Consider the following 15,421-nt stretch of genomic DNA (forward strand, 5'->3'; position numbering starts at 1 on the left):
ATGGACAATATCACCTATTAACAGACCAGTTTTAGGGAAGAGAGGAGAACAGAGGACATCTGCCTCATTTCCAGGCTCAGTAGAACCAGTCTCCCTCTTTCATTACTATTCAATGGAGGAAGTCAGAATGGGAAATACGGTCTTAAATCTCAGTGCATGGGATTCCCACTGACCCTTGATGGGGGCATATAAGAAAAAAATGAAGATGGGAGAGGTTTGGGGGACTGAGTGAAAAAGGTGAAGAGATTAAGAAGTATAAATTGGTAGTTACAAAACAGTCACAGGATGTAAAGTACAGCGCAGGGAACATGGTCAGTAATACTGTAATAACCATGTATGGTGCCAGTTGGGTTTAGCCTAATCAGGAGGATCGCTTCATAAATTATATAAAAGTCTAACCACTAAGCTATACACCTAAAACTAATATAAAATCATCAGAATGTTAACTGTAATTGAATAAATTTTTAAAAATGAATAATAAAGTGAAAAACTTAATAGCCAATATGTAAGAGGGATGCAGAGGAAACATCTCCTCAGAAAAAAAGCAGAGAGTAGAGGAAATGTTCAGGGGGAAAAACAAGGATACAGGAGATTTTGCTAACGATGGAGAGGAGTGAAAAGTTAGGAATCATCATTCAGAACATTGTGATGACTGAAGTGTGACATGAATGTCACCTGAGAGACTGGTGGTAACAACGTAAAAACGGGTAAAGGATATTTTAAGATTAGTTCTGATGAACCTCAGGCAAATAATAGTGTCAAGGCTGTGAGTGCTGTGGGGGGCGGGGGTATCTCCCTGTCAACACAACACAACAGTCTGGGCAAGCATGCTCTCAGCCTCAGTGCAAAGGGCTTCCCTTCACCTCGAATGACGCTTGCAAGGAAACTGTCATGTGCTCCTAAGGCTGTTACAGAATGTTTTTTAATTAACAAAACAAACAGTTCATAGCATCTTAATGAGCACTCAAAGATATGCTTTTATTAACTAATCAAATGTAAAATATAACTATTGTAGCAAAAAAAGGCATTCATCTTATATTTTCCTTTCCTCAGCTAAATGGGTTTCCCAAGTGATTTCCTGGAAAATCAGTATCAAAATGGACTCAAACCTCATTTGAAGACGAGGAAGTCTTGCAGGTCAACTTTTATGCAGTGTACATCAATCTCAGAAAAATTGACTCTCCTCCAAGAAAGTATCACCACCACCACCAGTCCTTGAACTCATTTCTCCATCCACTCAACTTCAATGGTAAATAACTTACTCATTCCAAAAGCATATGCTGAGCACCAACTATGCAGCAAGTACTATTCCCAGAACCTGGGACACATCAAGGAAACAAACATCCACCCTTACCCTGGTGGATGGAGATCAACAACAAACAGCACATGTATTAGGAATAAGTGGCTTATATGTTTGAAGATAAATATTACAGGAAAAAGTAAAACAATGCAAATAACGGTATCTTAATTGTAAATAAATAGCCAGGGTAGGCCTAGGGGAAAGGAGATGATTTGAACAAAGGTCTGAAGAAGCTGAGATAGCTATGTTGATATTTGGAAAAGTGTTCTCCAGAGAGAGGGAATAGCCAGGACAAACGTTCTAAGGCTTCTTCGTTAAGTTCTTACTACTACTTGGCAATAATTTTATTAATTTCTTTATTTTTCTATTTCTTCTCTTCCAGCCTCCAATCCTACCTACCCTCTACTCCACTATAGCAGTGGACGACAATAACATCTAACACTTACCAAATGTTTACCACATACCAAGCACTGTTCTAGTGTTTTTAAGGGATTAAATAATTTAATCCTCACTATAGCTCCATAAAATAGGTGTTACCATTGCCTCAAGATTACAGACTTAGCAAGTAAAAGAGGCTCGAAAAAGCACGTGTATTGTCTACTACAGAACTTAACATCCAGCACAAACGGCTTCCAGTTTTCTCATCTCTAATACACATCTCTAAAAATACACATTCAATAACTAGGAAAGCTGCTATGATAATGTCTTCTTGCCATTTTACCAGACATTTTCTAGACTGAGTGGTCTTTACCGACAATCTCCACTTACCATCTTCCTACCGTCCCCCCGATTTCATTTACATTCCCAGTTATATTCCCAGTCTACTGAAATCGCTCTAACGTGGTTAGTGATTATGACACCACAAGCCTAGGGGCTTAACTATTCTCATTCTCCTTGAATATTGTGTTAGACCATGTCAATGTCTTTTCTTCTTGAAATAGAAGCGATACCATGCTTCTTCCTATCCCTATCTGTGACCTCTCTCCTAGAAAAATCTGTTTCCTGAGACTTACACTTTCTCATTTTCCTCTACCTCCCTAATTGTACCTTTAATAATAACTTTTTTCACTTCTGTCCCTTAAAAGTCGGGATATCAAAAGTTTAATTAGGGCCCTTTGTGCTTCTCTCTCTGTTAACTCAGTTTCCCTTAAGGTTCAGTCATCCAATAAATATTTACTGAGCACCTTCTCTCTCCACCACGTACTCTGGATTGATCAGTGAACATGACAAACAAAACAAAACAAAACAAAAAAAACAACTTTCTATGCTACCAATAACACTCAAAACTATCTTGCCCTAAACACTATTTTAAACATATCACTCTCCTGACTTTAAAAAGTAAAAAACAAAATCTTGCAATGATTCCCCTTATCAACCAAATCTAAATTTCTCTGAGTTCAAAACGCTCCATAATATTTTCCATCATACCTATCCATGCTCATTTATCATTATTCCATGATTCAAAAAAAAATTCCAGGAAGGCCAGTTCTTTGATTTCCCCTCAAACATATTACCTGTGTTTTCAGCTGATCAAATAACTACGGAAAAACATATGTCCAGTATCTAAGCATGCAAAAGTGCATTGAATAAAAAGGCAAGTGTTCAAAAATGGATGTTTTTTTTAGTTCTTTGAAATGTATAAAAATAGCAAACACGTATACAGGGCTTACTATTTGCCAAACACTATTCCAAGCACTTTATGTATATTAACTCCTTTATTCCATACAACAATCCTAGTTATCTCCATCATACAACTGAGGAAGCTGAGGCCCAGACAGGGTAAAAAGTGACTTGCTCTCGGTCTGGCAAGAATTAAGTGTTGGAGCCAAGATTCACACTCAGTCTGGCTCCATACTATACTGTATACTTCCCATAGGAGCAATAAATAAAAATAGGGAGAGTTCAAAGGGCTTGCCTGGAAAACTACTGAGAACTATGTTCAACTATAAAAAATCATTTAAGTTAGCCCTGCACTCCAAATACTGAAGAATAACATTTCCTTTAATATCATGCCAAATCTTCAAAATTCTAGAATTTAGCAGTATATAACAAAAAGCACAATCTATAAACACAAACACTTCACATATTATTCAGAGTTCTCCAAAGCTGCTGAAAATGTTTGCTAGGCATGATAAAAGAATATATGGTGACACATGACAAACAAATGTTCTATTTAAAGTATTTTCCTGTCATACTTGTTTTCATCAGGATCAAACAGACTTGAGTACAACTCAGGGAAGCTAACCACCTTAAAGACAAACTACTAACTGTACTTTTGGGAAGCAAAATCACATCTAGAACAAGGTCCAGTATAACAGAAAAGATTGTAGTAGAAGCAAAAAATTCCAAAGAAGTTCCACTAAACATCTAACTCATAAAGGTACTCTTCAACCTATCACCAACTCTATGACTAAAAGACCTTTCAAAAGGTTTCTGGAGATTCATTTAGTAAATTCATCAAGCTATTTTATAACCGATTACATAAAATTAAAAATGAAAGGCAGAGGTTCTTCCATTAAAATACCTTAAAATGGCACAACTCTAACATGCGAGCAGATGGGGAGCACCATACCTACCATTTTCTTCTCTTTCCCCTTACCCTCTGGCAGAGAAAAGACACAAAAATTGTCAGGGTTTGAGCTGGAGAGATTAAAATGCAGAAGCCAACATGGACACCAGTTTGCCTTTAAGTACTGAGAGCCTAACTTAGAAAAACCTAAAGTATGCAGCCAAAGGCAGCAAAGAGCCAGGGCCATGAACGCCTCAGGCAAAACTTCCCAGTAGCCGTTATTAGAATGTGAAGTCTTCCCACTTTCTATCCTGCCTCTCCTTTCATCCTGGGTTTATAATTCACCTACCTCCTGGCTATCCAAAGCACTCCGAAAGCCACTCACACAAAATCAGCTCCCTCCCAAGAATCGTATGAATGAAAAATACACAAAGTGTTAACAATCTGAGATTAATTCAAGTTATTAAAACCTGAGATTTTAGGAACAGGAAGCCGTTTCTCTCCCCACCACCACCCACCATGACACTTATCAGTGGCTCCACACTCCAGGGAGTTAAATTAAAATTTCTTGGGGCAAGGAATGGATCAGCAGCTACCACTGAAGATAGTCTCAAATACTATACTACACATTTGATATTTACTTCTCTCCCACATACACTGGTGGCAGGCAATGAGAAAAAACATATAATCCCTCTCAAGATTCTCCTGCACACAGGGGATCTCAATTCAATCTTAAATCCAAAATTAACACATTAAAGCCCCTGTTAAAACAAACTCCCAAGGAGAGGGCAACAGCTTTCTATTACAGTGACCATATTAAATGGCACACATGACCAGCTAAATAAAGTAAAAAATGCCAAAAATAGCTCACGTTACCAGAATTAAAGTCTTAGGATGGAAGGAATGTCAATGAAAAACAGATATTGCCCAATAATGTACTATATTGCATCATCGTCTTTATCCTTACTAGTATTTCCCAAGTACCTAAAAAGTGCATGGCAGTAATGGTAGGTCATATCTTTTATAACAACAGAAACAAAAATGATTGGTAAATTAAGATAAATTTAATTTTGAAGTTGTAAGCACCTAAGCTTGAGATGTTTTCACTCAATTGTGAGAATTCTTGAGATCCGCAAGCTATCTGCTGTGGAGAGGGGATACTCGTCCTACTGAAGGAAGCAGGAAAAGATTAAATGGCAATACAGTGTTATCCAGCTACTATTTGCAAAGCCAGAAGCAAGAAATCTACTTCCCCCCACCCCGCTCCATAAGGTAAAATATGAAATTTTCCTTCACAAAACAAAGAAAGCCTGCTATCCAAAAATACAAATTGATGAAGAAAGTTGGCTTAATGAAGAGTCAACAAACGAAAACACAGAGAAGAATAACTTCTAACATCTCAAAACTTTAAAAAATTCCAAAAAAAAACAAATGTGGCTACTGTTAAACCAGATCTGTTTTTAATAATACCTTTGCAAAACAAAGTACACCAAAATAAAGACTAAATTTTCATTTAATAATGTCCCTACATTTTTCTTTGGCCTGCTGATCTAACCTTATCCATTCTTAAGGGAGTTAACAATATTTAGTGCCCTATTTCATCAGAATTTCTTCTGCTTTAATCAGGTCATTATTAAATTTTAAAGATACCCAATAATATATACTGGTTATAAGCTGTTCAAATATAAGTTTCCTAATACCCTTTCTGAACTCACACATACATAAGCAGATGAGGCACAAATATCTTTTACAAATGAAATATGCTCCATCTCTTTACTACCATGTAATTATTTTCCCAACTCTTATTCCGCAGTGAGTGAGTATCTAAAACTACTTGGAAATAGAAAGTATTTGAAAACACTGGTAGCTATTTTCTGCTGAAATCTTTTGACACTGTTATTTGAATAATCATGCATCACTTCCTTTCCAAAAGCTGGACTTCGATAATAAATGCAGTTTACTATCAAAGACAAATAGATCTAGTTTTCTCAGTTCTCCATTCTCTAAAACCTTGATATCACTTCTGTATGTAAGTGACTAAAGGGACTAAAGAGAAGATGGAATCAATTAGCTGCCAAATCCTGTAGAATTTCTGCACTAACATCTCTCCGATGGCCCCTTTCCTCTGTGGCCTAGATGTTAATTTTTCACACTCAACTGTCAACCCCAAAATATGCTGCACACTACTGAAAGGGCAATCTTTCTAAAAAGCTCTTTTATTATGTCATCTTCTGCCCCCTACCAACCTCTAATTGCTCCTTACTGCTTAGCAGATCAAATCCACCTTGACACTGAATACACCTTTCATAATCTAGCTCGGCCCTACTACACTAACTTCTGTGACACCATTCCCAGAAATTAACACCTTATTCTACTGCGATCAGATTCCTTACATCCATCTCACATCATGCTGGTCCCATCAATAAATGTTTGCTCATGTTTCCATCCCACACATGGAATGTATGGAATGTTCTCCTTCTGGAGATGCTCTTCCTAGGCAGATAGCACATATTCTTTATTCAAGTTCCACTTTCTCCGGGAAGCCCCACTCCTAGAACTTTAGTCTGAAGATACCCCTACACCAACATACTGGACTCAGACTATATGTACCACACATTATTTGTATAAAGCTTTGGATAATTCCAATATATTATTATGAAAGCAGACCCAACGAGATAATAAACTCTTAAAAGAGATGGGCCATTTCCCAAGAAGTGGGTTCATAATAAGTACTCAAAGACTATTTGACAAACTTATTGAATAATCCTGATTTTTTTTAAAAATCAAGGTATTTTATGTCAAAAGAGTTCTAGTACAAATGAAATAATGTGGCAACTCCAATTTGCTTCAAAATAACCCAGGTCAATGAGAGGAGACAAGGAGTAAAGTAACTGGGTATATAGATGAACCCAGATTGGCTAAGAATTGATAATCTTTCAAGTGACAGCTATAGAGAGGTTCACGTCTACTTTTATACTTGTTGAAAAATTTTCACATTATAAATTCACTTTTCTAAGTACAAATAATCTCTTCACTTAATTTTAAATGACAAAAGCAAAATACATTGTAACATTTTTTCCCCCAACAAATGCTTAGGTCCCCATTAAGAGTAAGAAAAGGTTTTCCTAGAGAGATCTAATTTGGCAGGGAACTTGCATGATCCTAATTCTTATCTAAGAATTAATAAAAATCAGAGGAAAAAACTAATCAAAATGGAGGGGATCTCCATCAAAACAAAAATTAATCTTACTACCAAAAGAAAAACTGCTTATTTCAAATATTTACTCAATTACTGCCTTCACAAATGGGTCCACCCAAACAACTGCTGAAAACCAAAAAACATTAGTTAAAAAAAAAAAAAAAAATCAAAGCAAAACAGGAAAAGCAGAAAATAAGAAAAAAAATTGTACAAATCAGCCAATGTTATTTCAGGAAATTCACAATCTGAAGACATCAGCACCCCTTAACAGGATGAATTAGTAGGTTCTTAAATAATAAGAAAAATTAGCACTTCCTCTTTATTTCAAGGACTGCAAAACATGCTTAAGAAATTTCAGATATTTGGCTTAATGACAATGTATCCGTTTGTTACTGCTAAGGAATGTACTATCCCTTTGATATTTGTCCGTAGCTACTTTTCAAAATTCAATCACTACAATTTTCCCCACAACATTATTCACTACATTATTCATTAATTCCTTCCAAAAGCAGTAATACAACGTCTATTATCTTTATTCTTCTAATTACACTGTTTTTTTCCCCTTCACTTTTTCTCCCCAAACTGGCTATGGACGTTTATACAAACCAATCTAATTATTCTGATTTCCCCTTCTCTAATTTTCTCTAAATACTCAAGAGGTGAGATTTCAGTTACCATTACTTAAAAAAAAAATGATTCTGAACAGATACTTGACATATACACAGATACAAATAGCAAGGTTTTTCCTAATAGTAATAGATCATCTGCCCATCACCCAATGCAATTAAAATTTAAAACAGGAAAACTCTCGTGTATAAACAGAGTTTAGTAAGAATGAAACTATCCACACAAATAAACTCCTTCGGGAAAAAAACGCATACTCAAATTGTCTTGTATTTGTACTATCTTTAAAGTTAAGTTTTTCTATGGTAGCAAGTAAAAATAATCATCTTTTTAGTTTGCAAAAGAAGCATCTTCTTGTTAGTAATTTTTCTCTTCTGGTAAAAGAAAGTCTGCTATGGGAAAGTTAACCTAAGGGGCCAAAATACTGTTGAAATTTTCTCTTCTGTAAACTACTTTCTGATTTAAAAAAATGAAAGAATCATACTATGAAAAAGAAACGTGACAAAACTCACTGGATTATATCATTACACTTGAAAAAGTTGCCATTTACCACACAATTTTTTCTAATAAAGAAGGCTACATAATAACAAGATTAAAAACAATTCTGAAAAAAAATTCTTTCAGAAAACCACTAAATATGATTTTAAAAGTTCCACTTACCTTCTTTCCTTGTATCACTAAATAATTCAGTAAATCATGCTATGTTTATAATTGTGTACTCTCACTCAACTTTTGAAAAAACATACATATCTTCAAATATCAAGGATATTGCTACACTTTACATGAGAATGGACATTTGCAGATCTTTCCTATTATCTCTGAGGTAACATACAATTTTTAAAATCTCAGAATGTGTTAACAAGTTTTATCTAACACATGCTATTCCAATGGGATGAAAACCACTTACAAGCTCCACTTAGATTAAGAAATCCTTTGAGAAAAGTATGTAGTACATTCTAGTTATACTATTTCTAGAACACTAAAAATTTCGATAACCTATTTCCCTACTGTTTTTCTTTGGAACCAACTGAGCCAAATGTTAACTTCCTTCACAAAAAGTCAAGGCAGGTACTGTACTTAATGACTGTAAACTAACTAAATTTTCAGCAGAGGCTGAAGTTTTCACAAATCAAAACTTTCTATTTCACTTGAATGGTCTATAAATATAATAACACTGAGCTGAAATAGATCCAATTGAGTATTATTTACAGGCACCAAAAAAACCTTTTTTTAACTATTAAAATGAAGAGTGTAGCTTCACCTTAAAACCATGAGTAGGGAAGGAGAGAAAAGGAAGACTTCTAAAATCATACTGCTTAAGCTGAGAAGATAGTTTTTCATTCTCTTAAGACATGTAAAATCATTTTTAAAATAAAACTCCCTTAATCCAAGGAGTTCATCCTTAACCAACACCCTCTTTCTTTTACATAGTAATGAATTTCAGGTTATCACCAGTGTTCCCATTTAGACTGAAGTTGAGGGCTTTACAATTTTCCTGCATTTGGCCATTTGATTATAACTGTCTCATCTCAATATAATTACAGATTTGTCTATGCAACTTTATAAAAACAAATTTTATAGTAAGTCAATTTTAAGTAATTGATGTTCAAAAACTTTCCTATAGATATCCATCTGAAGAATTCAACAACTGAACCTGATAAACTACCAAAAACAAAACCTGAATCTGGCATACTAACCAAAAAACAACAACTACCTATTGCACTACAAAGCTGCAATGCTCATAACGTTACATCTAAAAACTTAAACCATATACAAAATCATTCTGAAATCTCAGCTCCCTATTTCCTCTCAAACTGTCAAAGAACTTTAGATACCTTTAGATGTGCTAAAGATCCCAAATGAAATTCATTTTGACTTCAAAGTGCTGAAACTAAGAATTAGATGATTGCAGGAAAAAAGGATGGAGTGGAGAAAATTACCTGAGAATGTTACTTACTGAGGCAAAAAAAAAAAAAAAATTACAAAAGATGTATTAAAATATTTTTTTCTCTTCTGCCAGACACACAGTCCTCTCCTAGAACACACTGCTTACAATTCAGACAAGTACAACTGCCAAGGGTTTCTAAACCTGCGTGTTGGGCTTGTTGAAAGTAGAAAGCTTCTCCACCAGCATATTACAATGAAAAATAAAATTCATTATTTACTTAAGAGTAAAGATCAATTGTGTTATACATGTTCCTATTGATAAATTAGATGAAAGTAATATATTTTTAAAAACCTCAAGCTATAAGTTAACATTATTTACTTAAGAGTAAAGATCAATTGTATTATACATGTTCCTATTGATAAATTAGATGAAAGCAGTATTTTTTTAAAAACCTCAAGCTATAAGTTAGGGCAAGGTTTGCTATATAAATTACTTCTAATTCTCAAGAGTAGGGACTTAATTTAGTTTCCCCAAATTGGAGCTTAAGTGGCTAAAAGGAAAAAATAAGTTTTATAAACAGCTTTTCTAACCTCAGCTTACATTTGATAAAACAGGCCATTTATCACAATTAAGTGACAAAAATACTAAATGTAATATTCTTCAAGTATTAGAGGTAAAATTGGTAAAAATCACAATACAGTAATGTGTACAAGTGATTAAGAGTAACTGTATGTATCTGTATTTACACTTGAGATATTACTACTTTTGCAAATAAGAGGAATATTGCTGCATGAGATTGCTACTATGAATTTTAACATTTTCACATGTATCTTAAGGACACAATGTCTTACTTATGTTTAAATTTGAGATGTATGTATCTGATCTATGTAATCCTGCTTGATTTCACGGTAATTCTTTATTTCACCAGGGTCTGATTACAGCAAAAGCTCCCTCTTCCCATTATGCCGTTAGTCAGTATGTTTCAATTTAGCTGTCTCCAAAATATAGAGATCATAAACCACCTCTTGCTTCTAGTTTTCTGCTTTTTAATGTAGATAATGACAGTGAGTACCACCAAATGATGTATCTGCACTTTGTCATCTCCTTCCCTCAGCCCTCTTCTTTTCTATGGAAAAAATGAGGGATTTAATTTTGGAGGAAAAAAAAAAAACACATCTTTTGCATACATACCTCATGGATTTTCAAAACAAAAACAAAAACACACACAGAACAAATTTATTCAGATACCTACCATTCTAGAAATGTTAAAAGAAAGAACTTCCCAAATCCAAAAATACTAAGTCTGACATTAGCCGGAGAGGAAATTTCCACTCGCACCACAAATAAAATGTCATCAATTAAGCAGACCATGTAACTCACTTAGTCAATAATCAATTCTCAAGATGGAATCTGTACCCCACATATAGCCTGCATATACATCAAAATGTCACTTACATTTGCTTCTGTTCACATATGAAATTTGGTCGTGTCGGACTTATCTTACTTTGAAATGCCCAGGCTAGTATTTTGTTAGGATAATCGGCGCCTACGTTAAATGTCCTGGGGAGAGGCAATCCAGAAGAACGCTTAGGAGCATAGACAAACCGGTGCATTAAAAGCAAAAAAAAAAAAAAAAAAAAAAGCAAAAACAAAATAAACAAACAAACAAACAAACAAAAAAAAAAACTCTCCCTACAGAGAGAATAATCCACAAATCACTGAAAGCAAAAGGGAAACGTCCCTCTCCGGAGTAGCCTCAATACACGCTCTGGGCTCGGAACGTTTCCTGGTCCCCTACCTCATTTCATTCACTTTCCAACTTCTCGACTCGCCAGGGGCCAACCCCGGGCGTCCCCCTTTTTTTTTTTTTTTTTTTTCTGGAACTGTATGTTGAAAGGACACAGGCTAGCGGGAAGCAACGGACCGTCCCCAAGAAAGCGGGGAAACAGGTGGGTCAGAACGATCGGCAGCATAACGTAGATACTCAAGGGGCCGCTCGGAAATGACAGATGCGCCGACGAGGGACGGCTGCCCGTCGGGAGAAGCTCGACGGCGGCAGGTCACCCGGGGGCTGCCGGCGAGCACAAGAAGAGGGCCAAGGCTAAGTGCAGCGCGGGCGCGGGGGAGCAGAAAACAGGCGGCAGGGCGAGTGGGCACGGAGCAGTGCGCCGAACGAGCAGCAGCGGCAACACGGGTCCGAGTGCAAGTGATGGCTTGGGTCCGGGGAGCCGGGGGCCCCGGGGAAGGGCGTCACGGAGGGGGAAGGAGGCTGAGAACACGGGAGTCCTCGCCCCTCAGGCTCCTGCCCCGACACAAACGGAAGGCAGAGAGCTCAAGACCGAAAGCCGCCTCGGCTCCCCCGTTGGAGAAATGCTCCGAGGAGTCGGCGCCCGCCGCCGCGCCGCCCCGCGCCCCGCTCCCCTTTCCGGGCGGTAACTGCTGTGGCGTAGAGGGGCGAGGGAGGCAGGGGAGACGGAGGAAGACCCAGAGAGAGGAGGGTGAGGATGAGGCGGGGGGTGGCGGCGAGGGGGTGCGGCCTGCACAATCCCAGCGAAGCCTCCGCGCTCTCGTAACCGGTCAGCCCCGGGTTTCCCCTAAGCCCAGCCCCGCAGAGACTCACCCGCCTGACTTGCCTCGCTTTTCCCTCCGCCGACTCCACGCGCGGCCGCGTCCTCACGAGAGACCACTGAACGAGTGTCGGGGAAAAAACTCTTCAGCACCGGGCCTGATTGCTTCAGCGAGTCCGACCTTTACGGCTGAGAGAGAGACTCTCAGCTTTCGGTGGGTTCCACAGCCAGACGGGCCACCATCTTACATTAGGGTAAGACTCCTCCGGCTTCCCGTGCGCAGGCGCACACCGATTCGGCAGGGAGGGGCGGGGGAGGGGCGGAAGGAGCGGCGAGCGGCTCCTCCCGCGGCACCCTGGGAGTCGTAGTCTTTGGAGGGTAACCGCCCAGCTGCAAGCCGGGAGTTGAAGTTCTCACTCTTAGGGCGGATGGGAGCGCCCACCTCACGTGGCTGCAAGACGGCGCCTTTCTTCGTGTTTTGCTTCCTTGTCTGCCCTCGTGTGCTGCTGCACGCTGTCATTTGGTCGGCGGTCTTCGTAAGTGGTTCCGTTTTCTCCGTGTTTGCTCAAAAGACGAGCTTACCAAAGCTCGCCGCGGGCTTAACCAATTTAGGAGGAGCTGAGAACGTCTCTTCTGTGCCCCGCCCACCATAGATATTAAAGGAGGCGGGGTAAAGGCAGGTTGGGAAGGTGAGAGGAGCGCGGGATTTGATCTAGGGTGAGAATTCGATGCTGAATTGGTATCTGTTTGCGAAAAGTGAGCGTTAACTGGTTTCCCATGTTTGCGCATTTTGGAGTCACTTACCCTTGATCCCGTCCTCGCTGTTAATCTCCACGGAAGAAATATCCTAAATTGTCCTATACGAGAGAACGGGAAACCCATGCACTTACAAAAACGTGTTTCTGATGATAAGAATTTAGGAACGTTATGCGAACTTTGGTGCAAATTATTGTTGGTTCGGTTCCCAGCCTGGACAGCCCTGCGCACAAAGTCACAAAGTCCTCACACATCAGTACATCCCAAAGAATAGAAGAATGCACCTGCAATTCCTACGAGCGCCAGGTCACAAAAATCAGTCAATGTCCGGGTTCCTCCCTCTCGCCTCCTAGAATTCTGGTGAGGGTGCCGCTCGAAGCGGTCGTTTTTACTTATTGCGTGTATTCTTCCATTCATTCAGCAAATACTCATTGAGCTCCTGTGTGCCTGGTACTGTTCTATGCATCGGAATATGTGGGTGAGCAAAACGCAAAACTCCTTGTTCCCACTTTAGGATTTCCTGTATCTCTTCTAGTGTGTGTTGGGGTGAGGGAAAAGGGAAAGGAGGCAATTTGTTAAATACATGATTCAAATGCACAGTACGTCATAGCTGATGAAAAATTTAAAACAGAGAAGGGGAATAAGGAAAGAGGTTGTAATTTTAAATCTGTGAACCTAATCTCATAGTGAGGAGCCTTCATTTCATTCTTGTTTTTAATATATTAATTAGTTCTTTGTGTTTCAGTTTCTTCACTGTCAAGCCTAGGGACCACAATTATTTGGTGAAAACTTAAAATATGTAATAAACTCACAATTTACCATAAATTTCAAATTATAGAATCATAAAATTATCGAGCAGGTAAACTTAGGAAATCATTTGGATTCACCTTTAGGTAACTGTTTAAACATTCAATATAGGAGACATATATTTTTATGTGTTTTTTATATTGCCAATTTTATAGTGAAATATAAACAGTAATGAAAATAAAAAATAAAATGAATCCTTTCTGTTATTAAAGATTAGATGCATCACATTAAGAACTAGGAGTGTTATCAGTCATCACTTAATTCAATGGTTCACAACCTTATTTTGCCCACCTTTTTTTTAACACACCTTTTTTTGGTAACAAATATTTTCATAACATCTCCTTTATTAGGCTAAAATGAAATTCATAGATATATGATATTGTTTCAAATTAATATAATGCCCTATATAATATAAAATACAAAGAAAGTAATTTATAATACAATAATTTGTATTTCAATATATAAATGCTCAAACATGTCTAGAATATACAATCAAGTCGTCATTTGCTGGCACTATAAATAAAATCCCCATGAATGTGAAAGCTACAAATGCCAACTGACATAGGTATGGTGTTTTAACCACCTTTGGTGGACAACACTCATCTGTCCTCAACGTCCACTGCAAATGCAGTCCTAAAACAGTCACCTTTAGAATTATGTAAAAATAAAAAAGTTTTATGCTTGTATGTAAAATAGGTCAGGTTTTTTGTACAGACCATTATATACAGGTTTTTCACATACACTAGAGCATTTAAAACTCATGAGGGACACAAAATAATTTTTCGTGTGAGAAACAGTCCCACATTTTGCAGGGACTCTTGCTTACTGGCCCCTGCTCAGTATTACCTCTCTGAGTATCCAACACTAGGGGGCAATACCACCCATGCTGAAAGTCATTAATTCATGGAAACTAACAGCAAGGAAATGACATGTCCTAGGTCACCAACTAATTAGTGACAGAGTCACTACCCTCTCAGGCCAATGCTTCTTTTACTATACTATTAATATGTTACCAGTTTTTCATATATGTGTGTGTATAATTTCATATAAACTTATCTATATAAAACTTAATTCTCATATCATTTTGAAAGTTAATTAACATTCAATTCTATTACCTAACTGCCTAGTGATTCCTCAGTGTAGGACCTCTCTTCATTTAATAAACGTTTTTTACCTTTAACCATTATGCTAGGTTCTAGTGGTACAGCAAAACCCTGTCTCTGTCCTCACAGAATGTGGTGCTTGGTGAAGGAGTCACCGATGAAATAATCGGATGTACAAAATACATACAAGTATATAAATATAATTTCCTATATATAACCATAACTGGTGGTGAGTACTATGAAGGTGTTTACAAGATGTTATGAGAAGGCTTAAGAGGGGAACCTAGTTTAGATTGGTGGAGAAGAGAAGGATCGTCAGGAAAGATCTTTACAAGTTAAAGAGTAGAAAATACGCAGGGACTATGCAGTGAAAAAAACTTACCAGAAGGCAAGTGTAGGCTATGGTGAGCCAGGGGAGAAGTGGTGTAGATTGAATTTAAAGAGAGGCAAGGGCTAGACCATTCCTGAGCCTTGCAAGCCCTGGTAGGAAATGTAGATCCTATTCCATGAATAAAGGAAAGCCTTTGAAGGAAAGAGGCATGATCTAGTTTACATTTTAAAAGATCATGCTACTAAATGTCCATTACTGGGAAAGCTATTAATTTTTTGTACTTCCATTCTCTGGAATATTATATGGCTATATAAAAAAGAGAAAACTTAAAAAGCGC

The 15,421-nt window shown here is 37.7% G+C and overlaps 1 protein-coding gene across 11 annotated transcripts in view; it reads right to left on the minus strand.

Moving 5' to 3' along the window:
• CNOT4 (CCR4-NOT transcription complex subunit 4) overlaps positions 1-12,374 on the minus strand; it is a 116,599-nt gene extending 104,225 nt beyond the window's left edge. For 5 of the 11 annotated variants that reach the window (XM_081038608.1, XM_081038605.1, XM_081038606.1 and 2 more), the window contains exon 1: positions 12,141-12,364. The gene's annotated coding sequence lies outside the window, so the exon portion shown is untranslated. Of the gene's footprint in view, positions 1-12,140 lie in introns of all 11 variants that reach the window. The other 6 variants (XM_081038609.1, XM_081038607.1, XM_081038603.1 and 3 more) reach the window with 3 other exon arrangements.
• Between the last annotated feature and the right edge of the window lie 3,047 nt (positions 12,375-15,421).

The sequence above is a fragment of the Rhinolophus hipposideros genome, assembly GCF_964194185.1.
Source record: "Rhinolophus hipposideros genome assembly, chromosome: 25".
Classification (NCBI taxonomy): Eukaryota; Metazoa; Chordata; class Mammalia; order Chiroptera; family Rhinolophidae; genus Rhinolophus; species Rhinolophus hipposideros.